This window comes from Odocoileus virginianus, chromosome X (genome assembly GCF_023699985.2).
Source record: "Odocoileus virginianus isolate 20LAN1187 ecotype Illinois chromosome X, Ovbor_1.2, whole genome shotgun sequence".
Taxonomy (NCBI): Eukaryota; Metazoa; Chordata; class Mammalia; order Artiodactyla; family Cervidae; genus Odocoileus; species Odocoileus virginianus.
The window spans coordinates 6,259,698-6,280,194 of NC_069708.1; the positions used below are offsets into that span (position 1 = coordinate 6,259,698).

Here is a 20,497-nt window from a genome sequence, read left to right on the forward strand (position 1 = left end):
GGATCTGAGAAAATATCTGAAGAGATAATAGCTGAAAGTTCCCTAATTTGGGAAAGGAAATAGCCTACCAAGTCTAGGAAGCACAGAGAGTCCCAGGCAGGATAAACACAAGGAGGAACACCCTGTGACACATAGTAATCAAACTGACAAAAATGAAAGACATTGAGAAAAGTATTAAAAGCAACAAGGGAAAAATGACAAATAACATACAAGGGAACTCCCATCAGGCTATCAGCTTATTTCTCAACAGAAACTACAAGCCAGAAGGGAATGGCATGATATATTTAAAGTGATGAAAGGGAAGAACCTACAGCCAAGAATACTCTACCCAGCAAGATGCTCCTTCAGATCTGATGGCGAAATCAAAAGCTTTCTAGATAAGCAAAAGTTAAAGAGAATTCAGCACTACCAAACCAGCTTTACAACAAATGCTAAAGGAAATTCTCTAGGCAGGAAACAAGAGAAGGAAAAGACTTACCTATAGAAAATAAACACAAAAAATTAAGAAAAATGGTAATAGGCTCATACATATCGATAATTACCTTAAATGTAAATGGATTAAATGCACCAACCAAAAGACACAGACTGGCTGAGAAGAAGAAAACATGTGCATGTATGAACTTCCACTTACCACATCACTCTGCTTGACCCCTGAAATTGCATGTAATTATTTCTTTTTCTTAGGTTAATCATGTTCCTATTACTGTTTGCAATTGTATTATCTTTTATTTTTTGTGTGGCTATTGATTGTGAAAACTAATAAACATCTTTTACTACAGTGATTATGTAACTATTATTCACTCAATACCATTGTATCATGACTGGTCAACAGAAAAATAATAGAATTCTGTATCACCAAACTACCATTCAATAGAAAGATCTGTAATCACTTTTTAAAACAAGATGCATACCAGAATTATCTTGGAATTTTTTAAAAAATACAAATGCCCAGGTGGTGCTTTTTTCCACTAGAGCTCCAGATATGTTTCTAGTGAGCAGTCATGTTTAAAAACAACTAGACTATATAAGGATCTTTTATCTAGTTTGTTTCACTTTATCTATTTCATATTCAGTGCTCCCATTTCACTTAGTTTATGTTTTCCAATTTCTCCATCTCTTTTGTTTTGATGTTCTTTCTCAAGCCTTTTAGGGCTTCTCTGATAGCTCAGTTGGTGAAGAATCTGCCTGCAATGCAGGAGACCCCAGTTCAATTCCTGGGTCAGAAGGTCCCCTGGAGAAGGGGTAGGCTGCCCACTCCAGTATTCTTGAGCTTCCCTGGTGGCTCAGTTGGCAAAGAATCCGCCTGCAATGTGGGAGACCTGGGTTGGAAAGATCCCCTGGAGAAGGGAACAGCTACCCACTCTGGTATTCTGGCCTGGAGAATTCCATGGAGAGAGGAGTCTGGCAGGCTACAGCACATGGGGTCCCAAAGAGTTGGACATGACTGAGGGACTTTTACTTTTTCTTTCTCAAGCCTTTATCAAACATAGTAGAAAAGCTTTTGTATACATATATAAATAACACATATTATACATATATTTTAGAAAACTTATGAATTTTTGCCTAGCTAAAAAATTTATGACATTTTGATTCCACCTGTTTCAATTATTACCAGAATGCTAGATTTCTGATTTAAAAATTAGATATGCACCACACAACAAAGATTTACTGTATAGCACAGGTAACTACAGTCAATATCTTATAATAACCTACAATGGAAAATAATTTCAAAAATAATATATGTGTATATGTATAAATAAATCACACAGAAAAAGAATTCTACTTTTTGAAATTTAGGAGTGTTTATCTTTTTGCCAGTTTTTCAAAATGTCCTGTAGAAATCTAGTAACAAGGTATGAGATACAATATTTTAAATATATTTGTGTAGGACAGAAGATTAATATAAATTGACGTAAATACAAATCTATTATATTGAAATTATTAATGACATCATTCAAGATGCTCTGATTCTTTTTTCTGCACTTGATAAAATATTCTCAGAGGAATGTTAATATGTCTCAGTATGATTATATATATATTTTCTTTTCCCTTATATTTTTTCTGATTTTTGTTTTATGTACCTTTCTTAGTTATAAGTTGTCTAATGGTTTATGAGGTCTATCTTCTTTCTGAATTGTACCTTTCATCATTAAAAATGTTCATCTTTATTTCATTTAAAAATAAATATAAAGAAAAAAGATAAAACCCTAGAAGAACAACTAAGTGGAGACAGGCAAACTACCCAAAAAAGAATCTGGAGTCATGGTAGTAAAGATAATCTAAGGTCTTGGAAAAAGAATGGATGCCCAGATTGAGAAGATACAAGAAATGCTTGACAAAGACCTAGAAGAACTAAAGAACATACAAAATGAATAATACAAATACCTGAAATAAAAAATGTATTAGAAGCAACCAACAGCAAAATAAGTGAAGAATATGTGATCTAGAAGACAGAATGGCAGAAATCACTGCTACATGATAAAGAAAAAAAGGATGAAAAAGATGAAGACCGTCTAAGAGACCTCTGTGTTGTTGTTCAGTTGCTAAGTCATGTCTGACTCTTTGTGACCCCATGGACTGCAGCATACCATGGACAGGCTTCCCTGTCCTTCACCATCTCCCAGAGCTTGCTCAAACTCATGACCATCGAGTCAGTGATCCAACCATCTCATCCTCTGTCACCTGTTCTCCTCCTGCTCTCAGTCTTTCCCAGCATCAGAATCTTTTCCAATGAGTTGGCTCTTTGCATCAGGTGGCCAAAATATTGGTGTTTCAGCTTCAGTCCTTTCAATGAATATTTAGGATTGATTTCCTTTAGGATTGACAGGTTTGATCAAACCAGCCAACCAGCCAAGAGACCTCTTGGAGAACATTAAATGTACCAACAACTGCCTTATAGGAGTCACAGAAAGAGAAGAGAGAGGGAAAGGACCTGAGCAAATATGTGAAGAGATAACAGCTGAAAACCTTCCTATCATGGGAAGGAAACAATTGCCCAAGTCCAGGAAGTACAGAGAGTTCCAGGCAGGATAAGTCTAAGGTGAAGCATGCAGAGGCACACAGTAATCAGACTGACAAAAAATGAAGACAAAAGAAAAAAATTAAAAGCAACAAAGGGAAAGGCAACAAATAGCTATAAGGTAATTACCACAAGATTATCAGTTGATTTACTATCAGAAACTCTGCAGATCAGATGGAGAAGGCAATGGCATCAGACTCCAGTACTCTTGCCTGGAAAATCCCATGGACGGAGGAGCCTGCTAGGCTGTAGTCCATGGGGTCGCTAAGAGTTGGACACGACTGAGTGACTTCACTTCCACTTTTCACTTTCACACACTGGAGAAGGCAATGGCAACCCACTCCTGTGTTCTTGCCTGGAGAATCCCAGGGACGGGGAAGCCTGGTGGGCTTCTGTCTATGGGGTCACACAGAGTCGGACACGACTGAAGTGACTTAGCAGCAGCAGCTGCAGACCAGAATGGACTGGCAGAACACATTTAAAGGCTGAAAGGGAAGAACCTGCAAGCAATACTGTACCCAGCAAGGTTCTCACTGGGATTTGACAGAGAAATCAAAAGCTTTACAGACAAGCAAAAACTAAAAGAATTGAGCACCACTAGAACAGTTTTGCAAAATACTAAAGGAACTTCTCTAGGTGGGAAAAACAGGGGTGGGGGGACAACTGCAAACAAGAATACTACAAACAGGAAAGCTCACTGGTAAAGGAAAGCATACAGTAAAGATAGAACAGCATCCACGCATAAATGTGGTATCAAAATGGCAATCATGAGGAGAGTACAAACTCAGATAATAGGAAACTTAAAATGACATTGTAACTCTCTCTGCAAACATCATACTCATTTCCTCTAAGATCATGAACAAAACAAGGATGTCCACTCTTGCCACTTTTATTCAACACACTTTTAGAAGTCCTAGCCATGGCAATCACAGAAAAAATAAAAGGAATCCAAATTGGAAAAAAAAAGTAAAACTGTCATTCTTTACAGATAACATGATACTGTACATGTACGTGCGTGCATGTTCAGTCATGTCTGACTTTCTGCAGCCCCACGGACTATAGTCCACCAGGCTCCTCTGTCCATGGAATTTTCCAGGCAAGAATACTGGAGTGGGTTGCCTTTTCCTACTCCAGGGGATTTCCCGACCCAGGAACTGAACTCACATCTCTTGAGTCTCCTGCATTGGCAGGAGGATTCTTTACCACTGAGCCACCCCGAAAGCCCCAAAAATTGTAAAGATGCTACCAGAAAACTACTAGAGCTCATCAATGAATTCAATAAAGTTGCAAGATACAGAATTTATATACAGAGATCTCTTGCATATCTGCAGACTAGCAACAAAAGACCAGAAAGACAAATTAAGGAAACAATCCCATTTACCATCACATCAAAAAGAAGAAAACACCTAGGGATATACCTACCTAAGGAGGCAAAACACTGATACTCTGAAAACTGTAAGACAAAGATAAACGAAATCTAACATGACATAGAAAGATGAATAGATAGATCGTGTTCTTGGATAGGAAGGATTAATAGTTAAATGAGTATACCACCCAAAGCAATATACAGATTCAATGCAATCCCTATCAAATTACCAATAGTATTTTTCACAGAACTAGAACAAAATTTTTAAAATTTGTACAAAGATACAAAAGAACCAAAGCAATCTTGAAAAAGAAAATGGATCTGGAACAATCAGGCTCCCTAACTTCAGGCTATACTATGAAGCTACAGTCTTCAAATCAGTATTACAGTACTGGCACAAAGAGAAATACAGATCAATGGAAAAAGACAGAAAACCCAGAAATAAACCCACCCACCTATGGTCAATTAATCTACAACAAAGGAGGCAAGAATATATAATGGAAGGCTCTTCAATCAGTGGTGCTGAGAAAAACGTGACAGCTACATGTAAAAGAATCAAATTAGAAGATTCTTGGGACTTCCCTGGTGGTCCAATGGTTACAAATCTGCCTGCCAATGCAAGCAACATGGGCTTGATCCCTGGTCCAAGAAGACCCACATGCCTCAGGGCAACTAGGCCCATGCATCACAACTACTAAGCCTGCACTCTAGATCCCATGAGTTGCACATAATGAAGCCTGCACACCTAGAGTCTGTGCTCCACAACAAGAGAAGCTACTGCAATGAGAAGCCCACACACAGCAATGAAGAGTGTCCCTTCTTCACACCAACTACAGAAACTCCATATGTGACAAAGACCCAACACAGCCATAAATCTGTCAATAAATGAATAAAAATAATAAACTGGAACATTCTTTAATACCATTTACAATAATAAACTCAAAATGAATCAAAGACCTAAATGTAAGACATGATACTATAAAACTTACAGGAAAACATATGAAGAACACTCTTTGACATAAATCACAGCAGTATCGTTCTCGATCTGTCTACTAGAGTAATGGAAATAAACACAAAAATAAATGGGACTTAATTATACTCAAAAGCCTTTGCAAAGGCAACCATAAACAAAATGAAAAGACAACTCACAGAATGGCAGAAAATATTTGCAAACTATGTGACCAACAAGGGATAAATCTCCAAACCTACAAACAGCTCATGTAGCTCAATACCAAAAAAACAACTCAATCAAAACATGAGTGGAAGACCTAAATAGACATTTCTCCAAAGAAGACACAGAGATGACCAAGAGAAACATGAAAAGATGCTCAACATTACTAATTATTAGAGAAATGCAAACCACAATTACAATGAGGTATCACCTCACACCACTCAGAACGGCCATCATCAAAGTCTACAAATAAATGCTGGAGAGGGTGTGGAGAAAAAGGAACCCTCCAACACTGTTAGTGGGAATGTAAATTGGTACAGCCACTACGGAGAACAGTACGGACATTCCTTAAGCTAAAAATAAAGCCATATGACCCTACAATCCCACTCTTGGACATATATCTAGAGAAAAACATGGTCTGAGAGAATACATACATCCCAATGTTTACTGCAGCACTGTTATTATCAATAACTATAACATGAAAGCAATCTAAATGTCCATCAACAGAAGAATGGGTAAAGAAGATGTGGTACATGTATACAATGGAGTATAACTCAGCCATTAAAAAAGGTGAAATACTGCTATTTGCAGCAACATGTATGAACTTAGAGATTATTACACTGAGTGGTTGTCAGAGAAGGAGAAATATCATCAGACATCCCTTATGTGCAAAATCTAAAAAGAAAATTATACAAATGAACTTATTTACAAAACTGAAACAGACTCACACAACTTAGAGAATGAACTTATGGTTACCAAGGGAAGGGTCAGGGGAAGGGATAGTTAGGGAGTTAGGACTGACATGTACACATTGCTATATTTAAAATGGATAACCAACAAAGTCCTACTGTATAGGACAGGGAACCCTGCTTAATGTAATGTGGCAGCCTGGATGGGAAGGGAGTTTGGGAGAGAACAGATAACATGTATGGCTAAGTCCCTTAGCTGTCCACCTGAAACTATCACAACCCATTGTTAAGTGGCTATATTCCAATGTAAAATAAAAAGTTAAAAAAAATAGAGGGAGGGGGAAAAAAAGGTAATATACCCAGTATCAAGAAGGAAGAAGGTCCGAGAAAAATGAATACATATATCTACTCAAAAACTTGTCCATGAATATTCATGGCAGCATTATTCCTACTAGCCAAAAAGCAAAAACAACTCAAATGTCCATCCACTGATGAATGATCAAATGAAATATGGTATATCCATACAGCGTATTATCTGGCAGCAAAAAGAAACAAAGTACAGTTGACCCTTGAACAACATAGGGATTAAGGTTGCTAACCCTTCACACAGTTGAAAATCTGAGTATAATTTATAGTTGGTCCTCCATATACATGATTCCTCCATATACACGGGTTCCTCTATATTCACTGTTCCATATCTGCAGATTAAACCAAATGTGGATTGTGTAGTACTGCAGCATTTTCTACTGATAGAAGTTCCCATGTAAGTGGACCCACACAACTCAAACTCCTATTGTTCAAGAGTCAACTGTACTGATATATGCTACAACATAAATGAACTTTGAAATCATTATGCTAAGTCAAAGAAGCCAGCACCAAAGGACCACAAATTGCATGATTCCATTTATATGAGAATTATAGAAGAAACAAATCTATACAGCAAAAAGATTTGTGACTGTCTAGGGCTGATGGGGCAAGAAGTAGCTTGTGGAAAGTGGGGAGTGACTGCTAATGGGTGCAGTGTATCTTTTTGTCCTGAAATTGATTATGCTGATGGTTGTACAAATCTGTGAATGTTATAAAAACCACTGAATGGGGAAGCTGTATGGTTATACCTCAAGGCCATTTAAAAAAAGAATAAAAGGAGGGATCTTCACTGAGGAATCTGAAGAAAAACAAGTGATAGAAGTATACTTTTAATGCTGATAACTGAAAATTCAGATTAAAAGGACAAATTTTAAAAAATATTACTTACCAAACAGTTTTATGAAGAAATAAACCCATATCAAGCATCTTTCCCAAACATGATATAAATTAGAAATGAATCACAAGAGGAAAACTGAAAAATCCACTAACATGTGGAGATTAAACATGTTACTGAACAACTAATAGGTCAACAGAGAAATCCTGGTGGCTCAGATGATAAAGATTCTGCCTGCATTGCAGGAGACCTGGGTTCAATCCCTGGGTTGGGAAGATTCCCCTGGAGAAAGAAATGGCTACCAACTCCAGTATCCTTGACTGGAGAATTCCATGAACAGAGGAGTCTGGCGGCTTACAGGCCATGGGGATGCAAAGAGTCAGACACGATTGAGCAACTAACACAAACATGCAAAAAATACCTTGAGACAAATGAAAATAAAATACACCAAAATTATGAGATTCAACAAAGTAGTTCTAAGGGGGAAGTTCATAGTAACAAAGGCCTACCTGAAGAAACAATAAAGATGCAAATAAACAACAGAACATTATACTTCAAGGAACTAGAAGAAGAAAAAAGGAAGTCCAAAGTTAGTAGAATGAAGGAAATAACAAAGATCAGAGTGGAAATGAATGAAATAGAGACCAAAAAGACAACAGAAAAGATCAATGAAACTAAGAGCTGATTCTTTGAAAAAGCAGACAAAACTGACAAATCTTTACAAGGGATACCACAGAAATACAAATGATCGTAAGAGACCACAATGAACAATTAAATACCAATAAAGTGAACAACCTGAAAGAAATGAATAAATTCCTACAAACACACAATCTTCCAAGAGTGGATCATGAAGAAATAGAAAATGCAAATAGAATCAATTACTATTAGAAAGACTGAATCAGTAACCAAAAATCTCCCAACAAAGAAGAGTCCAGGATCTGAGATCTCCACTGGTGAAGTCTACCAAACATTCAAAGAATTAATACAAATCCCTTCCAAACTCTTTCCAAAAAACAGAAGAGAGAAAAAAAAAACAACAACAAAAACCAGAAAAGGACACTTCCAAACTCATTTTAAAAGGCCAGAATTGGGCCGATACTAAAACTAGACAAGGATACCAAACAAACTATAGTCCAATATCCTTGATGAACATAGAGGAAAAATTCTCAACAAAATATTAGCAAATGAAAATCAACAGTACATTAAAAGAACCATATACTATAATCAAAGGGTTTATTCCAGGGAGGCAAAGATGGTGCAATACTTGCAAATCAGTTAATACAATGTACTACATTAACAAGATAAAGGATAAAAATCATATGATCACCTCAACAGATGCAGAAAAAACATTTGACAAAATTCAACATTCGTTCATGATTAAAATTCTCAAGAAAGTGGGTATAGAGGGAGTGGAAAGATATATGTACAGGTCTACCACTAACATCATATTCAAAAGTATAAAGCTGAAAGCTTTTCCTCTATGATCAGGAACAAGCTAAAAATGTCCACTCTCATCACTTTTATTCAATGCAGCATTGGAAGACCTAGCCAAAAAATTAGGCAAGAAAGAAAAAGCATTCAAACTGGAAACAAAGAAGAACTATCAATATTTGCAGATGACATGGTATCATATATAGAAAACTCTTAAGACTCCATCAAAAAACTGTTACAACCAATAAACTAATTCAATAAAACATACAAAATCAATACACAAAAAATTTTCATTTTACTAATAAAATGATGGCTCAGTCAGTAAAGAATCCGCCTGCAATGCAGGAGACCTGGGTTAGATCCCTGAGTCAGGAAGATCCCCTGGAGGAGGGCATGGCAACCCACTCCAGTATTCTTGCCTGGGAATCCCCATGGACAAAGGAGCCTAGTGGGCTATATTATAGTCCATGGGGTCACAAAGAGTCAGACATGACTGAGCAACTAAGTACAGCACAGCAGAGAGAAATTAAGAAGACAATCCCATGTACAACCACATCAAAAAGAATAAACTACCAAGGAATAAATCTAATGAAGGAAGTTAAAGATCTATATACTGAAAACCACAAGACATTGTCGAAAGAAACTGAAGACAGAAAAAAAGATAGTACATGCCCATGAACTGGGAGAATTAATATTGTTAAAATGTCCATACTACCTAAAGCAATCCACAGATTCAATGAAATTCCTATCAAAATTCCAATGGTATTTTTCACAAAAAGAGAACAAACAATCCTAAAATTTATATGCAATCACCAAAGACCTCCAATAATCAATGCAATCGTGAGAAATAAAAATGCTGGAAGCACCATGCTTCCTGGTTTCAAACTATATTACAAAGCTATACCAAGCAAAACAGTACGGAGTTGGCATAAATACAGACATACAGATCAATGGAGCAGATAGACAGTCCATTACAACACAGAAGCCAAGAATATATATTGAGAAAATGACAGTCTCTTCTGTCCAGTGTTGAGAAAACTGGACAGTCACACATGCAAAACAATAAATGGACCACACTATATTACACTATACACAAAATTAATTCAAAATGGATTAAAGACTTGAACATAATACTCTAAACCATAAAAGTCCTAGAAGAAAACATAGGCAGTAATCTCCTTGACATAGGTCTTGGTAATTATTTTTGGACCTGACATCAAAAGCAAAAAAAAAAAACAAGTGGAATTACTTCAAAACAAAAATGCTTCTACACAGAGAAAAAAACCATTAAGAAATGAAAAAGCAACCTATAGAATGGGAGAAAATATATTCAAATCACATATCTGATAAAGGACTAATATTCAAAATAGACAAAGAACTCACATAACTCAATAGCATGGAAAAAATCTGATTAAAAAATTGGCAGAATATATGAATAGACATTTTTCCAAAGAAGACATACAGATGGCCAAAAGGTACATGAAAAGCTGTTTAACATCACTAATCATCAGGGAAATGTAAATCAAAACCACAATGAGAGACCACCTCACATCTCTCAGAATGACTACTATTAAAAAGACAAGAAATAACAAATGCTGGCAAGGATGTAGAGAAAAGTGAATGCTTGTGCACTGTTGGTGGTAATGTAAATTAGTGCAGCTACTATGGAAAACAGCAGGGAGGTTTCTCAAAAATATTAAAAATAAAACTAGCATATACAGTACAGCAATTCTGTTGGGCTATTTATCTACAGAAAATAAAACCACTAATTTGCAAAGTTATATGCACCCCTCCTGTTCACCGCAGCATTATTTATAATGGTGAAAATATGGAAACAACCTCAGTGTCCATCAAGGAATGAATGCAGGAAACCACGGTATATATACACAATGAGGGCTCATTTCTAGCACATAGTAAAGAACTTTTACAAATCAGCAAGTCAAAATAAGCAAGAAAGTACATGACACATTTCTGAAGGAATTCCATCGAAAACAGTTATAAAAGCACAACATCTAGATCTAGTTATAAATATTGACACTTTAAGATTCACAAAGCAAAACATTTTACCATATATTAATGGTTTCAAAATTGTTTACAGATGCCAAGCCAGTTTTCTCATTCTCTAGTCACAACTCCAAAACAAATATGTATCATTGAAAAAGTCCTGTTTAAGAAATTTTTGCCTACTCCAAAGTCAAAAACTGAGACCTACCTATATATCCATCAACAATAGAATGATACATAATGATATATTCACACAACGAAATATACAGCAATGAGAAAGAAGAGTTAACAACTATACACAATATAGATAAATCTCACATTCATAATTTGAGGTTTATCTATATTCTCATGTTGCACAAGAGACTACAGTAGGATTCTATTAATATAAAATACAAAATAGGCAAAAACAATTTCTGATGTTAAAAGTCAGGGAAATGGTTAGAGGGCAGTAAGTGACCAAAAGGGTACACAAAGGGGTAACTAATTTTCAAAACTGATTAGAGGATATGAGAGCAAAAAAGTTTGAAGTCCACTGCTTTCAGGGCAAATCAGAGAAATTAAATAACAAAAATTTTAAAAAGCAGGTATCAGACAATATGCTAATTGCTAGGGCTCTCAAACCAACTGGAGATTCTTAAACTTACAGTAACATGGTTTGTAATTATTCAAACCTCAAAAGATAAACTGATTTATATCTAGATTAGATATAAATGCTGATTTATAAAGATGCAAGACAAGCAACATGATAAGGGTTTTAGTTTATTTTGTTCAAGTTGATTTACAATGTTGTGTTAATTTCTGCAGTACAGCAAAGTGATTCAGTTATATATACATTCTTTTTCACATTTTTCTCCACTATGGTTTATCACAGGATACTGAATATAGTTCCCTGTGCTATATAGCTTTTCACTAAATAAGAGGGTCTTTCAAATCTTAGAAATGAATAGACTGACACATCTAGTCAAATCTCCGAAAATTCACAAATGAAGAAACTAAGGTCCTTTGAAATTGGGTGATTTGTCCAAGGTCATAAGCAGCTCTTGATAAGTAGAAACAACTGAAGCTATTTAAGTTCTCCCCTCTCCCAGTTTTCTATAAGTTCTAGGGGACTTCAACCCACCAAGGGTTTGTTTATTGGCAGGGTCCCTTAATACATACCACATTCAATTAAAACATTGTCATCCAAATGTTACCAACCCAAAATTAATTTTTTTGCCATCCATGACTAATTGCCAAATACTATTTCTGGGGCAGAAAAGATAAGACTTTCTAAAGTAAAGTTCATGACGTGCAACCTAACAGATAACTTTCTGTTTACACTAAATGATGACCGTGACATCAACGGCAAGGCATATGTGATAATTTAGAATGACAATGGCACCTATAGCATACAGTATTCCTGAAAAAGACAAAATAAGATCAATCATGACCTCACACTGAGGTCAATACATATAAATAAACAAATGTGCTAAATTAGCAACAAGTTATTGTACAAACTTAACATTAATTTCTCAACCAGAATTACAAGTACTTTCTGCAATTCATTCCAGTTAGTTTCTATATCCAATATGAAGTATGCCTTTTATACATCTTTAACGATTTAAAAAGATGTCTTGTCATTCTGAAGCTAAATCCATCGAAAGCGAACAAACAGCACATGAAATAACCCGTTTAGTCCAACATATTTCTAAATTATAAAAATGCTTTAGTCTCCACCCTAACACCACAGCATTCTTTCCTCTGTCATAGGACTCTTCTTTTATTTCAAACTATAAAGTTCACTGCCAAGATGAATCCCTGAACTAGACATCCCCAGGGGAAACACCTGGCCTTTTGAGGACCTGCAGAAAGGTTAAATCAGAAAATGGTTTTATGGCCACAGAAACGTATCCCCTAAAGATTAAAAATGACCTAGTAACTAAATATAACATGGTACCCTCAAATGGATCCTAAACAGAATAGGACAGTAGTAGGAAAACTAGTGAAATCAAATAAATCTGTTTAGCTAATAATAATATACCAATGTTGGTGTCTTAGTTTTGACAAACATACCATTGCTACATACACCTGGATGAAGAGTATATGGGAACTCTGCTCTATTTCTGCCTGTTTTAAAAAAATGACTTAGCAAAAACTACCAGAAGGCAAAAAGTTTGTATCTCAATTTTGATCCACAGTTAACATTTTCAGGCAATGCATCTCCACATCCCTACAAGGATCCCCACTAAAACGGGGATAAGGAGATACACAGAAGGGACTCTTTACTTAAGAGTCACCTATTTCTCCAATGCTTCAATATTATAAAATAAACTCCCAGAAAAGCCTCAAAAAAAAAAAAGATGCTTATTTTAGGCAGGGATGAAAATAAAAAGCTATGAAAGTACTTCTCAGTGGAAAGGGAGGAGAATAATCCTATTTAACTACAACAGATATGTACAATGAACAGCCGAAGCTTAATAATACATACACACACACACACACACATATATATATATAAAACATTTCTTATGCACTCACCAATGGGCCAGGTGTTGTTTTAACTGCTTTATATGTATTAACACATTTAACACTGCCCCAAATCTTGTGAAGTAAGCAGTACTTACATTTTACATGAGAGGTTCCGTGACAGAGCAGAAATTTGACAGCAACCACTAGGCGTGCTGCAATCCACAGGGTCACAAAGATTCAGACACAACTTAGCAACTGAACAACAACTACACTACACAGCTTTTTGAGGAGGCAAGCCAAGAAAAACCTCCTGCCTTCTAGAGACCAGGTCCCACTACTTACCCTGTGCTTAGCTTCCACCAGAAAAGAAAGCTCTCTGCCCAAGGCTTGGGAGTCCTTGCTAGAATTGTGAATGAATGTGACCCCAACACGCCATCTTCAAGATTGTGTTCATAATCTTTCTGTGCTCGATGAACTCAGTGCATATTCTTCTTGGGACATTGTTATACATAGAAGTTCGTTTTTATAGTACTATCAGTCCTCAAATTCAGATATGTTGGGCTGGCCTGGGAATCTGAAGGCCATATGGGACATTATTTCTGTGGGAAATTGGTGCTGATATTCAAAAAGTAATACTTATAAATGAACCATTTAGAAATTAAGGCTCTGGCTACGTAAGACTCTGGCCTTACACTTACACAAATTTTAATAAAGACTCTGTGGTTACTCAAATAACCCAGTTTTGCTCATAAAGTCAAAGTGGCGCAGTTCCTTTTATCTAACAGTAGAAACAGTGTTACTGGGAAAAAAAATAGTTTAATATTTTATGGATCTTCTGTACTGTGGCTGATTTTGGACGTATCCAACAATGAATATACTGCTCTCCCTGCCACTCCCCCCAAGTTTTGCATTAAAAAACTATTACAGAATAGACAAATATATCTTACACATACACACAAACTCCCAGAACAGAAGGGGTATCATATCAGAAGGTAGCTAAAGTAGTAATAGCAGCAGTAATAATGATGATGATAAAGTAATAACAGAACTAACTCTTTTTGAGCATTTACCATGGCCAGGCATGTTCTAAATACTATGCATCCTTTGGCTCATTTAACCTTCATGAAAATCCTGTGAGGTAGATATTACATTATTTCAATTTCAAAAATGAGGAAACAGGTCAGAGATTAAGCAACTTGCCCAAGATCACAGAGCTAGTTAGTGTGAAAAGTAAGATCTGAGTATCTGAGAATTTTACCCCTAGAGATTACATTTTAACCACTGCAATCTGTGTGCAATTAAATAATTTGGTAAACTCTTAAACAAAGGGCATGAGAGTGTGCTCGGTGGCTCAGTCATGTCCAACTCTTTGTGACTCCACGGACCATAGCCCGCCAGGCTCCTCTGACCATGGGATTCTCCAGGCCAGAATACTGGAGTGGGTTGCCATGCCCTCCTCCAGGGGATCTTCTCCAGGGATCAAACTGGTGTCTACTGTGTCTCCAGCACTGGCCGGTGGATTCTTCACCACATTAAATGAAGGGCACTTAACTCTAATTCATTTTTAAAATGAGTGGCTTGGAGACAAAAAAAGGGGGGGCCTATCTTGCCTTTTAGTAGGAATAAGTGAAAGTCGTGTCTGACTCTTTGCAACCCCATGGACTGACCATACAGTCCATGGAATTCTCCAAGCCAGAATACTGGAATGGGTAGCCGTTTCCCTCTCCAGGGGATCTTCCGAACCCAGGGATTGAACCCAGGTCTCCCACATTACAGGTAGATTCTTTACCAGCTGAGCCACAAGGGAAGCCCAAGAATACTGCAATGGGTGGCCCATCCCTTCTCCAGTGGATCTTCCCAACCCAGGAATCGAACTGGGGTCTCCTGAATTGCAGGTGGATTCTTTGGCAACTGTGCTATCAGGGAAGCACTTATTAGCAATATGTCCTTCAAACAAGCTAAGACTGAACACATTTAGGGATAAAAAAATTTAAATGTATTTTGCTTTGCTTTTATCACTTTGAAATTCCTTACTTGTCTGAACAATAGAAACTGTGGTAACAGCATGCAACTTGAACAACAAACTAGTAAAACTTAAAACACACTGTCCATGTTTATCACTAAGTAAAGAAACTTGGGTTAAATAACTGCAAAGGTTCCAATACCCTTGAAAAGTTTCAGAACAGCAGCAAGAAATAGTGGGAACAAGATATTCTTTTATGATAAAGAAAAACTCTGTTTTTTCCACAACATTGTAACATCTGCTCCAAGGACAAACATTAATTAATCCTGGATAGACTGAACTTCAATTGTATTTCAAAACATGTGTCTAAATTCAGAAATTCTTCACTGACCATCTAAAAAGACTATCAGTTTATCTCCAAAAAGAGCCACCTGATTCCCCTAACATGTAATTTTGGATAGCTAAACATCTGCTCCCTACCATCCCACCGAGTAACAAAAAGCACACAACCCCAAACAACTTCTGGAGCACAAGCTGGTTTTCTCAGTCATCTACTTGAGCCTCGAACCTGCCTTCCCAGGAAACAAAGATCCAATGTGCCTAGCTTTCAAGACAGTCCACTAAAGCTTAAACAACCATAAGGATACAGAAATATAATAAAATACTGAACCTTCATGAGCAATGTTTCCATCAGAAAACTCATTTAGCAGTCAAGAATAAAAGAATATCCCTGCCCCACTAAACCTTGGAGGTAAAAAAGAATTCTTCCCTCATCTTAACTGAGTCAGCTTCCCTAGAACCACAGGCCTAGGCTTCCATGATCAAGGCCAAGGAGGAGGAAAGGTATGAAAGAGGGCAGTGGGCAGTGTACTAGGCTTCAGAGTTAGAAGGACAAAAAGGCAGCGCTGTGGTGGAAGGAGATCCTGGGACGAGAAGGCAACACCTACTTGGGAGTAAAGGAAGAAGGGGGGGGGGATGGCAGCTAAAAGGAGCAAGGCAAAAGCATGTCAGGGTTGGGCTGGACTGCAAAAGACAATGAGGGAACAGTGGCTACTCCCACAGCAGACGGGCTGTTACAAGCTTTCCCCCTTAATGCTTAGGAGAGACAAGGAAAAGAAAGAAACCACAGGAAGAGTCTTGACAAAGCCTCCCTGTTTCTGGCTACTCTTGTTCTCCTGTGCAATAAAGAATGCGGTGAGTTAAGGGGTCTTATCCAGGTCCCTCTTGACCTCAGAGAGCACGTGGATCTGGAGAAGGGGAGCGGACCTAGAAGAGTTTTGTTGCCCTCTTTGTCATCATCCATTCTGCCAAGGACCTCAGTGTCAACTGAGAACTAAGGGAAAGCTCCAGGTACCAACAAAAACAGGGTCAGAAAGAGAGGAAGAAAAGTTAGGACAGAAATTTGAAGCAGGGGGGAAGTAAGATATTGGAGGGTCAGACAAATAAATTAACAGAATTGCCAATGAATCAAAGTATATGTTCTTAAATATTTAGAATTCATTTTGGCACTTTCAAATATGTCATCAGGACCATTTCACTCTCTGACATGAATATGTGGTCATGGTAATAAACTGAGGCTTATTATGAGGAAGGTGTGAAGCTAAACTTCTAAATACACATGAGACAATTTCCTGGTATCTTTTTTTTTAATACAGTGGCAATATAAATCATTTCAGAAAAGCTTTTTTATTTACTTGGTGAGCACTCACTTAACATTATCATTTATTGACTTTTCTGGCCTAATAACACAAATATCATGAGTAATTAACCTTCACAAATAAGGAATTTATTTAACCCGTTCTTGGGAGTGTACCTATTAAGAAAAACTTGCCCAATCATTACCAAATATGACCCATGAAGACTTCAAGATATTATATTACAAGCAAAGCTCCAAACTCCATAAAACATGAACAGATGCGTCCTGAGGAGTGCAGGACTTCTTTTTCCTCCACCCTCTTATGCCCATGTTTCCAGAACTTCCAGCCTGGGTTAATTAATTTGACAGGTAAACTTAACCAAATGACCTGCTAGAAGATGAGTGCCAGCACTTAGCATTTGTTTTCTTTTTTTTTTTTTTTAATTTCAGCTTTCAGCAGCTACTCTTCCAGTTGAACTCTCTCTTGAGCAGAGATAACGGTCAGGTAGGCAAGTTCAGCATCGTGACAAACATGCAAGAGACCAGTGGGGGATGAAAGTGAACAAAGGGCCACATGCTGGGAAGATGTTTCTACTGTTTCACCAACATCTCAGATGGTCTTTCACTCCCTAGCCCCGTAAAAGATTATGCTGGATCCCAGAACAGCTGCTGTATTTTTCTGCAAAATACAAACTCGGTCCAAAACCTCTGTACTAAACTAAAGAGAAGAAAAACAGCATCTGCTATCAAGTACTTCACTTGCTGGAGAAGGTAGGTGGGTGGGTGAGCAGGTGGGTGGATATGTGTGCATAAACCTCCAAGTTATGATAAAGCAAATTTAAATCCTTATAAATTGTTTATATTTTATTTTAGTCATATAATTTCAAAAACTACTCAGGACCAGAATAAACAAGATCTCTGAAGTATCTTTGGCATGCTGAAACTGAAGGCAAAGTTACTGAAAACATCTGAATTTCAGATAGGTCACCAGTTACTAGGAGCTCTCACTAATCAGCAGGCTTGTGCTAAAATGTTACCCTGGCTAGAAAATTGACACATATGAAAAGGAGAAAAAATAGATAATTTTCAACCAAGGATACCAACTGCTTTCAAGATTACCAACAGAACTGAAAGATTTCTTTGTAATAAAAATTTCCATTTTCCCAAAATGTGTATTAGTCAGCACATATACTTATGCAGAGTACAGTAGAAAAAGCACATATTCTAGAATCAGACACACATCAGTTTGTGTTCTAGCTCCACAATTTACCAGCTATACGACCTACTCAGGAAAGTTACTGAAGAATACTGGAGGTTAGTGTCCTTATCTGTAAAACAAAGATAATATTATTACCTTTCGCACACGGTAACTATGAGGATTAAATGCAAACATACATAACCCACCAAGCCCAGTGTCTGAATACTCAATGTTTGCTCCCTTTGCTCCAATACAAACTGTACAGAGTGTGCTGACAGTGTCAAAGAAACATGTGGAAGAAAATTCAGAGTGACAGAACACAGATTATTTGTCAACACAGATACTGTCAAATGTAAAAACAAAAATCACATATGTAATATTTACCTTCACTAAAGCCCATTGATTAAGAAGGCTGTAAGGGGGAAGGGGCTAAAATGGAAAGATTCCTATCATACCGGCATTTAAAATTATGTATGTATATATGTTTGCATTCTTCAGGTATTCATAAAAGATACCATCACAAAACTTACCATGGCTAACACAACACTGTAAATCATCTATACCCCAATAAAAAAATTTTAGGTACATTTAAAAAAAAAAAAAAAAACCTTACCAGAGGTGATGCCTATGGTACTGCTTTTAAAAGCTAGGATGATGCCTTTAAAAGCAAATACTGTGAAACATTAAACTCTCCTCTCAAAAGCCCTTTCTTAATAGAAACGTTTCTTCCTTCTTACAAATGTTCTGGTATATTATTGCAAAATATCTACAAAGCAAAGACATAAACTAAATCCCCTTATCGTTTCAAAAGGAAAAGGTGTGTAAAAGAAACTAAGTTTGTCAAGTTGTTCTTCTTGCCCATTCATTCTTGTTCTTTTACAAACCGAAATACATGACAAGCCAAAATTACTGTCTGATTGACAAATGTCACTGAGGAACTCGTGGAATTGACAAGCCATGTCTGGACCAAAGGTGACAAGTTTTCTTAAGCAATTTAAAATAAATTACGTTTCAGTAAGGACAAAAATGCTTTGCATCAACGGTATGAACTTTTGACTTTACATGCAGCTTACTTTTTAACCCATCTTGTCCCCCATTCCCCCAACCCCGCCCAAGTCCTGCGTTTATTTAGGCACTTTAATGTGCTGGCACACAGCACTAAACTATAGAACTCCAACTGGGAATAACTCTGTTTTGGACCTCTGAGGAGTGCTTGTGTGATCTTCCTTAGAAGAACGTCGACAGTATGTTCGCCTTACTCCACACCTGCCAACAATCATTGGCAAACGTCTTTTCGAACAATTAACTCCTATCGCTACTAGTCTTCCCCAGGTTCTCTCAACACCCTCAACCACCCCAACCTTGCTAGTCTTCATTCCCAAACGCTTTTGGGGGGGGAGGGGGCTTGAAGCCAGTACACAGAGGTTCACTATTTGCAATGCCCAGGGTCCGGCGAGGAAAGACCATCATCCCCTCTGCTGGGGGGCGAAGGCCAACCCAGGCCCCCGGCCACTCCCTCTCTTCTCGGCCTCCCGGGGCGTCCCGGGCGGACGCGCCAGGCCCTGCGCAGACCTCCGGCAGCCCTGCAGTGCTGCCGAGTCCGCCTCAGCCCAAGCCGAAACGAGTCTCCGGGACACCCGCAGACCAACACACGCCCACTGCCCGGGAGCGGGGTCACCGAGACGACCCCGGGGCCACTCCTGACGCCCCGGCTCGGGCAGGTGCCGGGCCTCCTCACGGACACTCACCCGCAGCCGCTGCTCCCTGTTGGCCGCTGCCGCCGCCTCGCCCTCACACCAACCGCCAACTCCCGCGGGGGGTCCGGGCCCGGCGCCGCTTCCCCGCCCGACCCCCCTTGGGTGCGCGCCGAGCGGGGCCCGAGTCCGGTGAGAGCCGCCGCCGCCCCCTTTCCTCCCTCCTCCTTCAGTGCGTCCCTCCCACCGAGGCCCGCCTCGTATTTCCTGGATCCGGTCTCGGCGAGAGCTTGGCAAGCCAACCTTCAGCTTCAGAGCTCGCGTTGAGCGCCGTCGCTCGCCAGGCACAAAGATGGCGCCGCCAGGGACGGCCGGTGGCGATCTCGCGAGGCTTCCCCCACAAACACGGGAGGGCGGGGAGGGCGGGGCCCCATGGGAAAGGCGGTCAATGAGGGTAGCCTGAACTGACTTCAAACGCTACCCCAAATCGGAAACGGGCAGCACCAGACGAAAGTTACCGCGCCTGCGCGCGGAACGACGAGGACGCATGCCCAAAACAACTCCTGAACTAGTACCCAGTTCTCCGTGTTTTACCTGTTTCCTCGGAGGCGCGGGGCAGAGACGGAGGGGGCGGAGTAACCTGAACTGAAACCCGGGCAAAAACTGGGCGGGACCCG

The 20,497-nt window shown here is 38.6% G+C and overlaps 1 protein-coding gene across 5 annotated transcripts in view; it reads right to left on the reverse strand.

Moving 5' to 3' along the window:
• The window catches only part of TAB3 (TGF-beta activated kinase 1 (MAP3K7) binding protein 3), a 94,350-nt gene extending 74,183 nt beyond the window's left edge, over positions 1–20,167 (reverse strand). For 3 of the 5 annotated variants that reach the window (XM_070461860.1, XM_020871033.2, XM_070461861.1), the window contains exon 1: positions 19,875–20,166. The gene's annotated coding sequence lies outside the window, so the exon portion shown is untranslated. Of the gene's footprint in view, positions 1–19,874 lie in introns of all 5 variants that reach the window. The other 2 variants (XM_070461862.1, XM_020871036.2) reach the window with 1 other exon arrangement.
• Positions 20,168–20,497: the final 330 nt, after the last annotated feature.